Source organism: Lathamus discolor, chromosome 19 (assembly GCF_037157495.1).
Source record: "Lathamus discolor isolate bLatDis1 chromosome 19, bLatDis1.hap1, whole genome shotgun sequence".
In the NCBI taxonomy this organism is placed as follows: domain Eukaryota; kingdom Metazoa; phylum Chordata; class Aves; order Psittaciformes; family Psittacidae; genus Lathamus; species Lathamus discolor.
In genome coordinates this window covers 1-17,018 of record NC_088902.1, presented here as the reverse complement: position 1 = coordinate 17,018, position 17,018 = coordinate 1, and the positions used below count along the sequence as shown (strand labels likewise).

The 17,018-nt window shown below is 50.3% G+C and overlaps 2 long non-coding RNA genes across 9 annotated transcripts; both read right to left on the bottom strand.

Moving 5' to 3' along the window:
• Positions 1–788: 788 nt before the first annotated feature.
• LOC136023695 (uncharacterized) lies at positions 789–9,968 on the bottom strand. Of its 8 annotated transcripts, none has more exons than XR_010616677.1 (3): positions 9,282–9,968; positions 4,444–4,753; positions 789–3,771 (listed from the first exon to the last, which is right to left on the bottom strand). It is a non-coding gene; the product is annotated as an uncharacterized LOC136023695 (long non-coding RNA). The 8 variants fall into 8 exon arrangements; XR_010616675.1 differs by lacking the exon at positions 9,282–9,968 and having other exon boundaries at positions 789–3,211; positions 3,711–3,771; positions 3,885–5,841; XR_010616676.1 differs by lacking the exon at positions 9,282–9,968 and having other exon boundaries at positions 789–3,211; positions 3,711–3,771; positions 4,444–5,841.
• On the bottom strand, positions 8,457–9,271 carry LOC136023696 (uncharacterized). Its single transcript, XR_010616679.1, has 3 exons — positions 9,184–9,271; positions 9,044–9,097; positions 8,457–8,932 (listed from the first exon to the last, which is right to left on the bottom strand). It is a non-coding gene; the product is annotated as an uncharacterized LOC136023696 (long non-coding RNA).
• Positions 9,969–17,018: the final 7,050 nt, after the last annotated feature.

The window sequence follows — 17,018 nt, the reverse complement described above, 5'->3', positions numbered from 1 at the left end:
GAATATAGGGGGAGAGAGTATCATTGAATAGAAGAGAATCTAAGATTACAAGAGTAGAGAAGAGAATCTAAGAGAAGCCAAGAGAGAAAAATTGAAGAGCATACAGGAAAAGGGAAGAGAAAATTAGAGAATCTAAGAAAAGGAAAAGAAGAGACTGTAAGAGTATACCAGCAAATAAAACAGAAGGGAATCTAAGAGAACGATACGTAAGCAAATATAGAAGAGAGACAGGAATAAGTGAAAACACTATACACTGTAAGACAATAGAGGAGAAAATAAGAAAATGTAGGACTACAAAAAAAGGGAAGAGAATATAAAAGAGGGAAGAGACTCTTAAGAGAGCAAAAGAGAAGGGAATAGAAGAGAAAGGAATATATGAGAAGAGACTATAAGAGAATCTAAGATAAGGGAAGAGAACGCAAGAGGAGAGAATTTAAAAGAAAAGAGAAGGGAATAAAAGGGAAGAGAATATAAACGAGAGGAAGAGACTAAGAGAATACAGGACAAGAGAAGAGAGTAAAGGGAATAGAAGAAAATGCAAAAGGATACAAGAGAAGGGAGGAGAATAGAGATTAGAAAAGACTAGGAGAATAGATGGAAAGAGAATATAAAAGAATCTGAGAAAACAGAACCAGAAGGGAAGGGAAGAGACTGTAAGAAAATGGAAGAGACTAAGAGAATAGAGGAGAACAGGAGAGAAAAGAGTACAAGAGACGGGAAGGGAAGGGAAGACAGACGGGAAGGGAAGAGACTGTAAGAGAGTATTAGAGAAGACAAAAGCAATGTGCTCCTGGCTTGATAAGGTCTTTATTTTTTCAGGACAACTATCTGACTTCATTAAAAGCAGGAATCTTTAAATATAAATAGTCTTGTCTGTCGTGGAGCTCCAAACCTTTGCAGCAGTCATCCAGCTGTGAGAGGCAGCTGCACAAAGGGAATCCTTTCTCTAAGGCGAGCAGCTGAGCAGCAACCTGTTATAGCCACCCATCAATGTCTAGCTGCGCGGCGACACGAATGCCACCAACGGAGCAGATAAGCTCTGGCACCAGCCACCGACCAGGAGGGGATGCTGCTGCGTGCACGGAACGCAGAGGCAGAGCACTTGCTGCGTGTGCACTGAGTAGCAAGAGTTTTCCATTCACATCCCCAGTGGCCTTACCTCTTCCTCCTGTGCCACTTTGCCGTGCTTCACTGCGGCACCCGAGGACCTTGTCCCTATACGGCTGGGCTCATGAGCACACTGCGCGCCGGGCAGCCCACATCACCTGCGGGGCTCTGTGATCACCAGGCTGCGGCAAAGGCAGCAGTAGAGAGGGGTCCCTTGGAAATGTGCTGTCTGCCTGCAGGCACCGCGCTGTTACGGCACCTCCTTGAAATCGGGGGCTAAATACACATCTCTGTCCCTGCGAGTGGTGCCCGGGGCTGCCGGGAAAGCGAATCTGTGGACTAGGCTGCGTGTGCTCTGGTCTGTGAGCCCCCCGTCAGCTGTGGTACAGCGGAAGTCCTGTCACTGTAAAATGTTTGGCAGATAATACCCTTCAGGGAACTAGAAACCCGCACTGATGCTGCGTGCCTGGCAGGCTAGGAAAGGTAGATACATTTGGGGTTACGCACACGAAAGCTCTACACCCTGCTGCGGTTCAAGTGCCATTGTTCTTATGGGCAGATGGCAAAGCAGCCTCAGGCCTCCTGCTGGGCTCAGGGGTCCATCAGCTGCACCGGAGGAGCCTTGCTTTCAGGACGTGACACTCGCTATGCTGGTAGGTGACCAGTTCAAATAGGCTGAAATGCAAGCGAATTTGCCCAGAGCTGGGTGTTACTCCCGCTGGTACCGGTACCTGTGGTAGCAAACATTTAATGAGAACCACACGCTGAGCAGACCTCAGTATTTCAAACAAGCCAGTTTCCCCTCCCTGGCTGCATTACACTATGTTCCTCCAGATGAACTGAACCTCATGTCAGCAAAGCACTTTAGCTCAAGGTACCAAAGATGAGCTTCAGCAAGGGCACAATCGCACCAGACACACCAAAGAGCGTGAGGAGGAGAAGCCCCTCCGTAAGAAAGAAGGGTAGCTGTGGCTTTGGGGTTTTAAAGAGACCCTCAGCAGCTGCAGGGAAACACCTGCATGCCCTGGGGTTCTAACCATAGGATCACAGAATGGTTTTGGCTGGAAGGAACCTTTAAAGGTCACCTAGTCCAACCCCTCCCCTGCAACGAGCAGGGACATCTCCAACTACATTGGGGGGCTCAGAACCACATCCAGCCTGGCCTCGGATGTCTCCAGGGACGGTGCATCCACCACCTCTCCGGGCAACCTGTGCCGGTGCTTTACCACCCTCATTACAGAAAAATAATGGGACTGACCTGCAGTGCCCGGCTCTCCCTCCCTCCGGCCCTTGCCTTCTCCTCAGCAGTGCAGCTCCTCTGCTGCAGAGCTGGGATCCCCCTCAGGAAAATCAACTCTGAGCCCTGAAACTGCCCCACGAGTCTCCGCCCACACAAGCAGGTCAGGATAGCAACGCTTTGTCAAGTTGTCACGCACATCACCTAGACGGAAGACACCGTAAACAAGGACAACACACAGGGACTCCCATCGGGTTGGAAAGACTGCATGGGTACTAATTCAACAAAGACAATACCAAGAGCTGTAAACTCTGCTGGCAGTACCCGAACGTCAAGAGGAAACTGGGGAGCTGCATTGTTACAACATCCAACAGGATGATGAGAAAAATAGTGGTAATTCCCCGCAGAGCTGCTGCAAAACAGCCTGCAAGCAAACCGATTGCTGCTTAGGCAAAAAGCAATGCAATGGTCTCAAATCAGGAAAGCAAATCAAGCTGAGATTTCCTGTGACAATGCTTTCAATTACATGAATGTACTTGACTGGAAGGGAAAAAAACCTCTTGAATTAAGCACGCAAGCAAGTTGAACAAAATAATTCCGTCCTTGTTCAAGCAGAGGACGTGGTTTTGCTCCGATTTACTGGCCCCAGGTGTTTCTATAGGAGGATCTAGATCTGTCCAGCTGTTGAAGGGACACTCTGCATTTATGCCAATGTAAGAGGAAACAAAGTCCTGCATCCAGATCTTGGGCCCCAGCTCCAGAGGGACGTGGAGCCGCGCAAGTGAGCCAGAGGAAACCATGGAGATGCTGAGAGGGCTGGAGCACCTCTGCTCCGCAGCCAGGCTGAGAGAGATGGGCTTGTTCGGCCTGGAGAATAAAAGGTTCCTTAAGGGGAAACCTTAGAGCAGCTCCAGTGCCTACAGGGGCCACAAGAAACCTGGAGAGGGGCTTTGGACAAGGGCTTGCAGGGACAGGCCAAGGGGGAATGGCTTTAACCTGCCAGAGGGGAGACTGAGACGGGCTCTTAGGCAGAAGTTCTTCCCTGTGAGGGTGCTGAGGCGCTGGCATGGGGTGCCCAGAGAAGCTGTGGCTGCCCCATCCCCGGCAGTGTTCTAGGCCAGGTAGGACACAGGGGCTTGGAGCAAGCTGCTCTACTGTGAGGTGTCCCTGCCCGCCCGTGGCAGGGGTAGGAACTGGATAAGCTTTAAGGTCCCTTCCAACATGAACCATTCCAGGATTCTATAAAATGCAGAAACGGGGAGGATAACTACAGGCAAACTACAGACCAATTGGTGAAAGCAGAGGGTAAATGGATTTCCTCTCTTGGCAACGTCCGAGGAGCATCTGCTACAATTACCAGACATACCTCCGCTCTCCTCTGTTGCTTCCCATTAGCAGAAACTTCTCTTTTCTTTTTGGTCTTGCAGCTGAAAGAAAGAGGTTAAAAACTCTTCTGGAGCTCCTGAAAGGGTCTGTTCCAGCACGCACAGTGTCCACGCGAGAGCACCCTGCTCTGAAACAGAAGGGTTCTTTTATTTACCGAACAACAAGAACCGGGTTTTTCTTCAGCTCAAGAAACCGCTGATGTGAGTCCACCACAGCACCAACACTGACGAGGCTGACAGGCTGGTGCGTCTAATACCAGCTATCACATCTTCCACCTCGCTTAGCTTAGGTTTCAGCACAGCTGCTGAGCACCACTGCTCGTCACCAAACACCGGTTTGGGAAGGGCCGAGTGGAAAGTTCTGCCGCCATTTATTTAGCCAGCAGATCGACACTGAAGACCAAATGGGGATAAAATCTCCTACGCAGGAGGAGGAGGTGCCAGAGAAACCCTTAAGTACCAGCGAGCTGGTGGCGCTGGGCACCAGCCCTGTACACGTAGCCTGTGCCCATCCTGCAGCCCCACAGGCTGGCCCTGCTCCTCCCGGCCGGGATGCCGGGCTGCACGGCCCCCACACGTCCTGCCTCTGCTGACACCTGCTGCCGACTCTGTGGCCCTAAACCTACAGGTAATACCACTTGGGGTTCATTCTCTCTTGCCCTCTGTGAACTGCTGCTCAGGGTCCTGCTGGGGCGGGAGGGAGCCATCAGGTACCTGGTTTCTGCGTGGCAGCGCAGCCCCTGCGATGCAGATATCCATGCAGGAGGTCGTCATCTCTTGCAGTTTCTGTGCTTACTCCAGCGTATTCTCTGGGCACTTTACCTGCAAGATCACAGCGCGTTATTTCCTAACAGTAGCTGGGAATCGGAAGCTAAACCCATTCTAACACGGGAAACAAGTGATTCAAAAAACACCCCTTTTCTGACCAAATGAGCCCTTGCATCCACTCCCAGGGTCTCCCGAAGCAGTTCCGTGGTTAGGGTGGTGACATTACCGCTTTCAAGGGATGCGGTGACAGGTGAGCCTGAAAGAACACAGGTTTCAAGAAAAGAAAAGAACAAAGTGCTGTGCCTTAGGTCACTGTATTTGAGAGCTGTGAACAACAGCAGCAAGGGCAGAGCAGGCAGCTTCCAGATTTCTTTATGCTGTTTGGAATCAGCGAGGAAAAGCCCCTCACCTAAGCGCTGCGGCCCTCACCCAGAGCTCTTCGACCCCAGAGGCAGTGTGTCTGCTCACTCTTTCTGGCTGTGCTTCCCTGCCAGGTCAGCTCGCTGCCCAGGGCCTGGCCAGCAGCGCCCACGGTTGCATTAACACCCCCGGGAAGTACTGCCCTGCCCAAGTCTAGCCTCCTACCTGTGCAGCATACATACTACATCTTTGCTGACAGCTACCCATCCCTTTGAGAGGGAAAACCACGGCTGTTGACCAGCCAGGTCAAACATATTCTGTCCTGTAGGGTGATGGACACATGCTGCACACTGGGCCATCCACAGCTGTCTCATACATTAAAAGCACTAGGATTCAAAGGGCATTTGTAAAGCTTTAACGAGACAAACTCCGTTTCATCTTCAGACGGCATAATTTTTATATGGCAGAAAATTCCATGAGCAACCCCTAGACCAACTGCTGCCACAACTAAAGCCTTCAGCTCGACGACCAAGGCAAATCAACAGCAGAGCACATAAAGATTCTGCCTGTTCTCAACAGGTTGAGACTTTAAAATCATTCAGCATAAACAGAGCAGCCCTAAAGCCACCCAGTCTGGTAGCTCGATGCGTCTCCTGCTACAAGCACCTCCCAAGACAGACTGAGATCTGGATCAGCTCCCTCACAACGCTGTCTCTGCATCCAGAATACCAAGCATTTATGAAGAAACCTGATGGCTACTGCAGCAAGGCCGGTGTCCAAACCGGGGGAAACCAGGGGAGCAGCAGCAGCAACTGCAGTCCTCACTGACAGTCTCAAGGGAAAGGCTGCGATGAGCTGGCTGGGGTCCCCTAGGGCACAACGCGGCAAGGTCTATTTGCAGAACAAAAGGAGGGCAATGAGCCCTGCCCCTGCTGCCGCAGACCTGACTCATTTCATGAAGAGAGAATTTCAGGCTCCAGATCTCTCAGCACCTTCAAGCTCCAGTGAACAGTCTCATTTCCAAGCCACCCGCACGTTTAGATCAGAGGAAAGAAACAGGGAATTCCGTGGCTGCTTCCTAATCGGGTGTTTCCACCTTCGCCCCTTCCCCTGCCAGTGAAGGCACAGTGTGAATTAAGGACCTCCGGGTAACCCCCGCCCCGGGTCTTTACTCCCCCCAGTACCGAGCCCCTGGCGCTGTGAGGCTTCCCGCGCGGGCAGCCAGCGGGCAGGAGCCGCCCCTCTGCGCCCGCCCAAGGCACGGACGGACGGGCGGGCCGCCGGGCCCGCTCGCCTCCCCGATAACCCCGGCGCGCTCGGACCTCAGCTGCTGCCGCCGCTGCCGGGACCCGGACCCGGACCCTGCCCGCCGCCATGCTGCTCCCGGGCGCTGCGCATGCGGCACCGAAACGGCGCGCGGAGGGACCGGAGCCGGCGCGCCAACACCGGGCTGCGGCCACGAGCACCCCGCGGGCATGCCCGCACATCAACCCGCAACCGCGGCGGCCACCACGTGACACGGGCCACTTCCGGGGACAGCAGCGGGGACAAAGGGAGCACCACGGCTCATGCGCGGAGCCCGGGCTGCAGTACCGAACTCTGGACACAGGATGGCAGCAGCGAGACACCCGGGCGCCACACCGCCCCCCCCAGCCCATCATAGTGTGGTCGTTATGTGATCGCTGTGGGGTCTGTACGAGTCTCTACCGATTGCTGTGCATCTCTGCCACAGCTCCTTGATGCAAGACTACTTTCATCACGTTGACAACTGATTCATAACAGATATCTGAAAAAACAACTGCAAAATTACCACCGAGTTGCTAAAAAACAACTCAGTTAATACCCACACAACCTTTTATCTCTAAAGACTATTGATGAGCCCAGAACCTGTAACCTCCATCCCAAGAAAACGCACAAGCTTTGCCGCTAATCATAGTACACACAGACTTGCACTACAGATGCTCCACCTGGCCCAACTACTGACCATGAGCAGAGCAACTCAAGGCAATCACACACACACACAAAGAACACTACAGACTCTGAGAAACCGAAAAGAGAGAAAAATCTGAAGAAGTAGACTACCTCCCAGATGGAACACTACATCCACCCAGATCACCTGCACAGCCGCAAGAGCAACGCAACAGGGCTCCTCAGGAGCCTGAGAACAAAGTCCGACATGACCATGTGTTTCCAAAAACAACCACAAAACCTGACATGATGGACATGCAAAAAGCATGAAGACCCATGAGCACGACCCAAAATTCAAGACCCACGAGCATGAAAATGCACAGACAATGTCCTAACCAATGAAACGGGATGCCAAGATAACAGAGATATGAAAGCAGCCTGGAGACACGGAGACACTCAGACACTCTGGCTCAGACACTGACTCTTGATATACTATCACACCCACTCACAAGCAGACTCTCTGGCCCTGACTCATTAATTACAAGCTTATTCCTAGAGCTCTTCTGTCCATTCACACAGATCACGGGGAGTAGACAGCTACACTGATTATAGAAACCCACCACCTACGTTCCAGAGCGCAAGAGCTCCAGCTAAAAGAAAACTAGAGACAAACAGAGAACTCTCAACTAGTTTATTAACATGGGATACTATAGAGATAGTGAAGGATACTTCTCATGGTTGCTTATCTTACTGTCATGGGTTCTTTTTGGCACCCAACGTGGAGCTCGAAGGGTTGAGATAATGACAGATCTGACAAGATTAATAGTAAAACAACCGTGGTGGTTTATACAAGGTCAGCCATAAATCACGCAATTGCTCTCTCACTCCCCCCCTTCTTGCCCTCCCCCTACTCCTGGGGGGACAGAGAGGAGAACCGAAAAGAATGCAAATCCCACAAGTTGAGTTAAGAAGAGTTATTAATTAAGGTAGAACACAAGTCACTACTGCTACCACCAATAATGATAATAATAAGGGAAATAACAAGGGAAGAGAATACAACACCTCACCACCAGTCGACTGATAACTCGCCTGCCCCCCAGCCAAACCGAGCACCAACCCATACCTCATCCAACCCTGCAGTCTCTAGCCCTTCCAGGTAACTCACAGTTAGATCCTGGGCATGATGTGCTGTGGTATGGATACCTCTTTGGCTAGCTTGGGTCAGGTGTCCTGTTCTCTGCTTCCTCCCGGCTTTCCCTCCTCCCTGGCAGAGCATGAGGATCAGAAAGTCCTTGGTCAGACTAAAACATTTGCGTTATCAGCTCTGTTCCCAGGCTGGAAGTCAAAACACAGTGCTGCACCAGCTGCTAAGAAAGAGAAAACAAGACTGATACTGCTGAACCCATGAGAACAGACTTACGAACCCCAAGGACCCTGTGAGGACCATACACAAACCAGCTCCGAGAATCATCATGGCCGTGTGAGGTGGCAGGCTCAACCTTAGCGGGCGTCCCCGCGCAGGCAACGGTCACCTGGGTGGGATGAGCTTCTGCCTCCCTCACCTAGCATGAGGCTCGGGCTTCCATACTCACAAGCAGGCACGCTCATTGCGACACAGGGGGCGAGCCCACGTCGCAAGAAGTGGCCAACAATGTCTAGGAAGGTCTGCAAGGGTCAGCACTTTTCCAGGCAGTTCTAAAGCACAACTTCCCGGGCAGGCACCAAAGCCGGACTTTTTGGGAAAAGCCCAAGCAGTACACCACAAGAGGGAGCCAAAGAGAACAAACACTACTTTCCTACCTTTGTGTGTTTCACCACCGACCATTACCTATTGTCCCCGACACAACACCCCACACTTAAGCCCCACAAATGGCACTTTTGCATCCTGTCTTTTAACTCTGAGGCACTACCTTCACTAGAGCTGACCATTTACCTCCAGGCACCCTCTACTGTGTCCTCAGACATTCTGGCTCAAATACTACATTGGAATGCTACATCTCAAACCCCTTCCTGCCATTCTGACATTGTCCCCCACACCCTCTCCTCCTACAGGAGGCCCTCTACTTAGCGTGCGTAGTGCCATGCGTCTCGAGGTGGCCTCACTGCTCGGAACTCCCACAGCAGATGACAGCCATGTTGCTCCCCTTGCCAAGCTGCTCTTCATCATCTGACAGAAACAAAAAAAGGGCAACACGTTGTGCTGGCCATCATCTCCAGCATCCCAGCCATCTATGCCAGCCTTTCCTGTAACTCTACTTCGCCTTTACATTATGCTCACCTACTCCCAATCTATTGCAGAATACAATGCTGGGCTTCTCCTGCACTCTAGGACCTAGGAGTACAATAGAAAGAAATGACCATGGTGCTTGTAAAAAGTGACCAACCCCCACAACCATTATTGTTACCTCTCCGACTCACCTCAAATACTCATCTGACTCCAGAAGTAGAACGCAAGACCTGCAATAACCAACACTACTACTGAACCCTTTGCCATGTTATTCTCAGCTCTTACTCACCACTCACGCAGACAACCTTCTGACAGCCCTCCTCAGCTGGCAGCTTCACCTCTCTTGATTTAAGTGTGGCACCTAAAAAAGAAATGGAAACAGGCACTCATGGAGAGAAAAACAGAAGCTTTGGCCGACCCTGAAATAAGTTGCTACTGGGGTGTTCCAAGCATGGCTCACCTTGACTGAGTCATCTGAATGTTATTTTTCAGCTCGAGTGTGAGGATGAGTTTGAGCCAGGGAGTCTTAGCCAGGTAGTCAGAACCAGGAATTCTGTGTTAGAATCAACGTGAGATTTGTGTGGATGCATGAGCCAGTCAGTGTCAGACTGAGCCTAAGTGAGTGTGAGAAGTCAGCGCCAGACAACGTCTGTGCAGCTTAAACGTGAGTACGAGTCTGAGCCAGTCTGTGTGAGAAGGAGCCTGCACTGTCTGCCAGTCTTGAATATGAGTCTAAGCCAATGAAAGCCAGAAAATTAAAGCCGGGGAGCAGGCAATGAACCAGAACCAGATGAAACAAGACCCAGCTGTGGATCGTCAGGGTGCTCTTATCCCAGCTGGGGGTTTGCCCCACCCCTGACCCAGGTCACTGAGGGAAGGGCTGTGGGTGACACCCTCCCTCCCTAACACAGTCAAGCTGTAGCTGCCCTACCCATGTAAGCTCATGCTACAGAGTAACCCCCTGCCTTTCCCTCAGCCCCATGCTACATTTCAAACCCCTTCCTGCCACCCAGACCTTGTCCCCCACCCTCCAGTCCCAAGCAGCAGTCCATAGTGCCATGGGTTTCAAGCTGGCCTTGATGCTCAGAACACCCACATCAGAGTGCTGTGATCTTGCCACAGCTGCCAAGTTTCTCGTTATCACCTGCAGCAAACAAACGAGCAAACAGGATCACACTGTGCTGGCCACCATCATCACCACCACCCCACCCACCAGTGCTGGCCTGCTCTGTAACAGCCCTCTTCCTCCTTCAAAGCTCATCAACATTGTGCTTGCCTGTTCCAAACCCACAGTGGAGTCCGACACTGAGCCTCTCCTCACCTCCAGGTCCTAGGAGTACAATAGAGACAAATGATCACCCTGCTTGCAAAAAGTGACCGACCCCACTATCCTCCTTACCTGACTCACTTCAAGCACTCATCCGACTCCAAAGGTAGAGGGCAGCCCTGCAACACCGAGCACAAATACTGAACCCCTTTGCCATGCTCTCCTCAACAATTAAGCACCCCCAACACACACAACCCCCGATCTTCTCACAGCCCTCCTGAGTTTGCAGCTTCACCTCCCTCGAGTTATCTGCAGCACCTAGAAAAGAAAAGGGAACATGCACACACTGACAGAGATACAGAAGCTGCACCCTTCCCTCAGGAAGTCCCATCTCTCTCTCCTGTCACTTTACTACTCATCCACTAGCCCTCAGAGCTTTTCCATCCCTTTATTCTAACGTGTACACCCCCTGGAATACACCACCAACAAAAAGTAATTGCAGCTTTATGAAAATGACAAGACCCTAAAATAAATTGCTGCTTGGGTGGTCTAAGCTTTGCTCACCTTGGCTAAATCACCTGAATGTCTTTGTTTAGTTAGAATGTGAGAGCGAGTCTGAACCAGGAAGCCTGCCTGTGTTAGTCTCGATGTGAGACTCGTGTGGTTGGGCGAGCCAGTCAATGCCAAATTGAGCCTAAATCTGAACTAGAGTGTCTGTGCTGTTTAAGTATATGAGTCTGAGCCAGTCTGTGTGGAAGAAAACCTCTTTGAGACTAAGCCCTAGAATGTGAGACAGAAAACCCCCACCCAGTCTGAAACCAAGTATAGTTTTGAGCCTAACTTCATAAAAGTGAAGCTATGGAATCTGAGAATTTTGAATAGAAATCTAAGCCCCAAAAAGAAACCCACGAAGTTAAAATCAGAGAGCAGCCAAGAAACCAAACCCAAAACAACAAAAACCAGGTGCACCTTGTCAGGCTGATTTTATCCCAGCAGCTGGTTTGCCCCACACCTGAGCCAGGGCACTGGGGGGGGTTGTGAGTAGGGCCTGGGGTATATAAGGCACAGCTTCAGGGTAAGGCTCCTTTTTAGGATTTGATGCTATTCAAGGTAAGGTCTTTGGGGTGTTTTGTGGTTTCAATGATGTGTGTATTGCTTTTGTTTTTTGAGTTCTTTGAAATGATTTTTTCTGGGCTAAATTTTTTAAGCTATCTTCGGTTTTGCATCTTCTTGTATTAATGAATTTCTTTGTGCTGTGGTTTTACTTGAGGTGCTGCTGTTAGTGGTGGTGCTCAGGTAAGTGTTTTTTTTTTATTGCTCTTAGCCACAGAACTTAAAGAAAAATTTGTTTACAGTTTATGTTCTTATTACTTGTCTTTTATTTCTCATAAAATAGTTATAACAGTGGTTACTGAACAAACATTCCATTTATATGTTTCAGAGTTACTTCAAGAGTGCCTTTGGGTTTGTGCTCTTTCAAAAACTAAGTTGGACACTTGGGTCTAAAGAATACCAAAACATAATATTAATGTTCTTTTGGGATGTAGTGACTGTTAAATAACTGATGACTTTTGGCAGGGAAAGATAAAAGAATGCTTTTCAGTTTGTATATGTCGCATTTTAAAACTCTAAATTACAGAGTGCTTGTTCATTACAGTCTGCATATAATAAATATTTCAGGGAATTTCCTTGTCTTAGTCTGCAGAATGTTGTGTGGCAGTTCTTTTATTTTTTCCTTTTACTCCTGTTACTGCAAATGATAAAAATAAATTAGGTGGGTGCAGTAAACACCCATGTGTCCAGTGTGGGAGATCTGAGCAACAACTTTAGTTTGAGACTTATGACACTATAAAAACTAAGCAGAAAGATTAGTTTTCCACAGAACAGACGGGGGAAACAGCATCAGGATAGCAGAAAAAGATTTGAAATACACCATGGGGATGAGAAAAATTAAGTGGGACTTTTTTTAGCACCATCTTATAGTGGGCAGGGTAGTACAGCTTGACTGTTTTAATGAGTGCATTAGCTTGTGAGCTGTTTTGGTGCTTCCAACTCACTGCTAGAACTGAAAGTGTTAAGCTTGTTCTTGGAACTTAGTCCTTTACATACTGAGTGCTTGTGTTGGCTGGTTAAAAGCTGGTCAGGCATTCGTGTTCCTTACTTACAAACATGAAGCAGAGGACAGCTTTTTTTTCAGTCACATCAGCAGGAGCCTTCTAAGGCTTTCATCCAGCTTCCAGTTCCAGCTATGAAAAGGTAAAGGGCTTCATTTTGAGTGTGATGCCCTCATGTTTAGAAGAACATGGCAAAAAGATTCAGTATTTGTGTTTGGTGTTGCAGGTCTTGTCTTTTATGTTGGGAGTCAGACGAGTGCTTGAGATGAGTCAGAGGGATAAGCAGAAGGATTGTGGAGTCGGTCACTTACGCAAGAACCATGGCAATTGGCTTCTGTTGAACTCCTAGGGCACGCAGGGGAGAAGAGGCCCTGCATCAGACTCTGGAGTTGCTTTGAGACAAGCAAGCATGGTGTGAGGAGCTTGGGAGGAGGCAGAAGGAAGGTAAGGGAAAGGCTGGGCTGGATGCCTGGGGTGCTGGAGATGATGGCCAGCACAACGTGTTGCCCTTTTTTTGTTTCTGTCAGATGACGAAGAGCAACTTGGCAAGGGCAGCAACATGACTGGCGTCTGCTGTGGGAGTTCTGAGCAGAGAGGCGGCCTTGAGAAGAATGGCACTACGCAAAGTAAGTAAAGGGCCTCCTGTAGGAGGAGAGGGCGTGGGGTACAATGTCAGAATGGCAGGAAGGGGTTTGAGATGTAGCATTAGAATGTAGTATTTGAGCCAGAATGTCTGAGGACACAGTAGAGGGTGCCTGGAGGCAAATGGTTAGCTCTAGAAAAAGCCAAAATGTGCTGGACTGGGCTAAACTGTTCTTGGGTGGGCTTAATTGCACTGGACTGAGCTAAAGTGGCTGGACTGGTCTGAATTGGGCCAAAGTAGTGCCAAGCCATGCTGTGTAGCAAACGAGCTGTTTTGCCTGTAGCAAACGAGGGTGGGCTGGGCTCTGCTGGGCTGGACAAGGCTAAACTGTGTTGAAGTGGGCTAAAGTGGGCTGGACTGGTCTGAAGTGGGCCAAAGTGGTCTAAACTCTCCTGAAGTGGGCCAAGCTGGCTGCGCTGGGCTGAAGTGGGCTGAACGGGCTGGGGTGAGCTGGAATGGGCTGGACAGGGCTAATGGGGCTGGACTGAAGTGGGGTCAAGTGTCTGAAGTGAGATAAGCTGGTCTGGACTGGTGTGCAGTTTGTAAACTGGGCTGTGCTGGGCTAAACTGGTCTGGAGAGGTCTGAAGTGGGCCAAAATGTGCTGGAGTGGGCTAAACTGTTCTTGGGTGGGCTTAATTGCACTGGACTGAGCTAAAGTGGGCTGGACAGGTCTGAATTGGGCTTAACTGTGACAGAGTGTTCTGGATAGATGTGAATTGGGCTAAAGTGGGCTGAACTGGTCTGAAGTGTGCTGGGCTGGTCTGAAGTGTGCTGAAGTGGGCTCAAGAGGGCTAAGGTGTGCTGGATGGTCTGAATTGGGCTAAACCCTGCTGAACTGTGCTAAATTGGTTGGGACATGTCTGTACTGGGCTGCGCTTAGCTAACTTGGTCTTGCCAGGGCAAAACTGGTCTGAATTGGGCTAAAGTGGGCTGGACTGGGCTAAAGTGGAGCGGACTTTGCTAAAGCTGGCTGCGCTGGGCTGAAGTGGGCTGAACGGGCTGGGGTGAGCTGGAATGGGCTGGACAGGGCTAATGTGGCCTGGACTGAAGTGGGGTAAAGTGTCTGAAGTGAGATAAGCTGGGCTGGACTGGTGTGCTGTGTGTAAACTGGGCTGTGCTGGGCTAAAGTGGTCTGGAGAGGTCTGAAGTGGGCCAAAATGTGCTGGAGTGGGCTAAACTGTTCTTGGGTGGGCTTAATTGCACTGGACTGAGCTAAAGTGGGCTGGACTGGTCAGAAGTGTGCCAAAGTAGTGCCAAGCCATGCTGTGTAGCAAACGAGCTGTTTTGCCTGTAGCAGACGAGGGTGAGCTGGGCTCTGCTGGGCTGGACAAGGCTAAACTGTGTTGAAGTGGGCTAAAGTGGGCTGGGCTGGTCTGAAGTGGGCCAAAGTGGTCTAAACTCTCCTGAAGTGGGCCAAGCTGGCTGCGCTGGGCTGAAGTGGGCTGAACGGGCTGGGGTGAGCTGGAATGGGCTGGACAGGGCTAATGTGGCCTAAACTGAAGTGGGGTCAAGTGTCTGAAGTGAGATATGCTGGGCTGGACTGGTGTGCAGTGTGTAAACTGGGCTGTGGTGGGCTAAAGTGGTCTGGAGAGGTCTGAAGTGGGCCAAAATGTGCTGGAGTGGGCTATATGATCCTATAGAGACCCTATAGAGACCCTAGGAAACCTATAGAGACCCTATAGAGACCCTAGGGACCCTATAGAGACCCTATAGAGACCCAAGAGACCCTAGAGAGACCCTAGAGACCCTATAGAGACCCTAGGAACCCTATAGAGACCCTATAGAGACCCTAGGAACCCTACAGAGACCCTAGGAACCCTATAGAGACCCTATAGAGACCCTAGGGACCCTATAGAGACCCTATAGAGACACTAGAGACCCTATAGAGACCCTATAGAGACCCTATAGAGACCCTAGGGACCCTATAGAGACCCTATAGAGACCCTAGAGAGACCCTAGAGACCCTATAGAGACCCTAGAGAGACCCTAGAGACACTATAGAGACCCTAGGGACCCTATAGAGACCCTAGGAACCCTATAGAGACCCTATAGAGACCCTAGGGACCCTATAGAGACCCTATAGAGGCCCTAGAGACCCTATAGAGACCCTATAGAGACCCTAGGAACCCTATAGAGACCGTATAGAGACCCTAGAGACCCTATAGAGACCCTAGAGAGACCCTAGAGACCCTAGAGAGACCCTATAGAGACCCTATAGAGACCCTAGGGATCCTATAGAGACCCTATAGAGACACTAGAGGCCCTATAGAGACCCTATAGAGGCCCTAGAGACCCTATAGAGACCCTAGGGAACTTATAGAGACCCTAGGAACCCTATAGAGACCCTATAGAGACCCGGGGGACCCTATAGAGTCCCTATAGTGACCCTAGAGACCCTATAGAGACCCTATAGAGACAGTATAGAGACCCTAGAGACGCTATAGAGACCCTATAGAGACCCTACAGAGACACTAGGGACCCTATAGAGACCCTATAGAGACACTATAGAGACCCTAGGGACCCTATAGAGACCCTAGGAACCCTATAGAGACCCTATAGAGACCCTAGGGACCCTATAGAGACCCTATAGAGACACTAGAGACCCTATAGAGACCCTATAGAGACCCTAGGAACCCTATAGAGTCGCTAGGGAACCTATAGAGACCCTAGAGAGACCCTAGAGAGCCTATAGAGACCCTAGGAACCCTATAGAGACCCTATAGAGACCCTACGGACCCTATAGAGACCCTAGGAACCCTATAGAGACCCTAGGAACACTATAGAGACCTTATAGAGACCCTAGGGATCCTATAGAGACCCTATAGAGACCCTAGGGACCCTATAGAGATCCTATAGAGACACTAGAGACCCTATAGAGACCCAAGAGACCCTACAGAGACCCTAGAGAGACCCTAGAGACCCTATAGAGACCCTAGGAACCCTATAGAGACCCTATAGAGACCCTAGGGACCCTATAGAGACCCTAGGAACCCTATAGAGACCCTATAGAGACCCTAGGGACCCTATAGAGACCCTATAGAGACACTAGAGACCCTATAGAGACACTGTAGAGACCCTAGAGACCCTATAGAGACCCTAGGGACCCTATAGAGACCCTAGGAACCCTATAGAGACCCTATAGAGACCCTAGGGACCCTATAGAGACCCTATAGAGACCCTATAGAGACCCTAGGAACCCTATAGAGACCCTATAGAGACCCTAGGGACCCTATAGAGACCCTATAGAGACCCTAGAGGCCCTATAGAGACCCTATAGAGACCCTATAGAGACCCTAGGGACCCTATAGAGACCCTATAGAGACCCTAGAGACACTATAGAGACCCTAGAGAGACCCTAGAGACCCTACAGAGACCCTACAGAGACCCTAGAGAGACCCTAGAGACACTATAGAGACCCTAGGGACCCTATAGAGACCCTAGGAACCCTATAGAGACCCTATAGAGACCCTAGAGACCCTATAGAGACCCTAGAGACCCTATAGAGACCCTAGAGAGACCCTAGAGACACTATAGAGACCCTAGGGACACTATAGAGACCCTAGGAACCCTATAGAGACCCTATAGAGACCCTAGGGACCCTATAGAGACCCTATAGAGGCCCTAGAGACCCTATAGAGACCCTATAGAGACCCTAGGAACCCTATAGAGACCGTATAGAGACCCTAGAGACCCTATAGAGACCCTAGAGAGACCCTAGAGACCCTATAGAGAACCTAGAGAGACCCTAGAGACCCTATAGAGACCCTAGGAACCCTATAGAGACCCTATAGAGACACTAGAGGCCCTATAGAGACCCTATAGAGGCCCTAGAGACCCTATAGAGACCCTAGGGAACCTATAGAGACCCTAGGAACCCTATAGAGACCCTATAGAGACACTGGGGACCCTATAGAGTCCCTATAGTGACCCTAGAGACCCTATAGAGACCCTAGGGACCCTATAGAGACCCTAGGAACCCTATAGAGACCCTATAGAGACCA